Here is an 895-nt window from a genome sequence, read left to right on the forward strand (position 1 = left end):
TAGACATTTGCTGTCCGTGTGTGTGTGTGTGTGTGTGTGTGTGTGTGTCTACACAATTTGCCTTTTCAGCCTGAGCCACTGCCCATTTTTCTATCTCCAGCTAAAATTCACTGAAGGTGTGGAAGAGGACCCCTGTCCTTCCAGCACAATTGATCCTGATGACCTTCAGAGCTTCTCTCTCCCACGAGGCTTGGCTAATCTGAAGAAAGGATGAAGGCTGTTGTTGGGTTCAAGTGCCTTCCCCCTCCTCAAATGCAAGCAACAAAAGGAGGCAGAAGGGAAACAGTGACAGTCCCAAAGAGCAGAATTTACCAGCCCACTGCTCAGCTGTGCCTGGCATCCAACAGAAATATGGAGGCAGATGGGTAGAAAGCTAAAAGCCATCCAAAAGAGCAACCAGAACAGCAAAAGAAGGGATAACAAGTAATGGATAACTCACTAACCTCCTCCCCAAATTTATCCCTGGAAGCCCTTCCAGGTGGCCTTTCATTCCAATGTAGTTATACTGAAGGTCTGTGTTTACAGTAGCTGAAGCGGATTGGAGTAAAACAGAATGGCTGCATTTGTGCAACTTATGAAGCTTGATTACTTTAAACTTGATGTTAATGTTGCGTATTTTTGTGTGCAGTCTTAGTGAATTATGGAAATATAGCCCCTTTATTCTTCTAGTACAGTGGTTCTCAACCTTTTTAATGCCGCGACCCCAACCGGTCGTAAGTCGAGGACTAAACCGGTCGTAAGTCGAGGACTAAACCGGTCGTAAGTCGAGGACTAAACCAGTCGTAAGTCGAGGACTACCCAACTGGTTGTAAGTTGAGGACTTTCCCTGCCCGGGAGTGCCGCACATGCGTGGTTCCACCCCCTGCGCCGGCCGAGGCGTAGCTGGCAAGCGGCA

Source organism: Protobothrops mucrosquamatus, unplaced genomic scaffold, assembly GCF_001527695.2.
Source record: "Protobothrops mucrosquamatus isolate PMUCROS unplaced genomic scaffold, P.Mucros_1.0 scaffold286, whole genome shotgun sequence".
NCBI lineage: Eukaryota > Metazoa > Chordata > Lepidosauria > Squamata > Viperidae > Protobothrops > Protobothrops mucrosquamatus.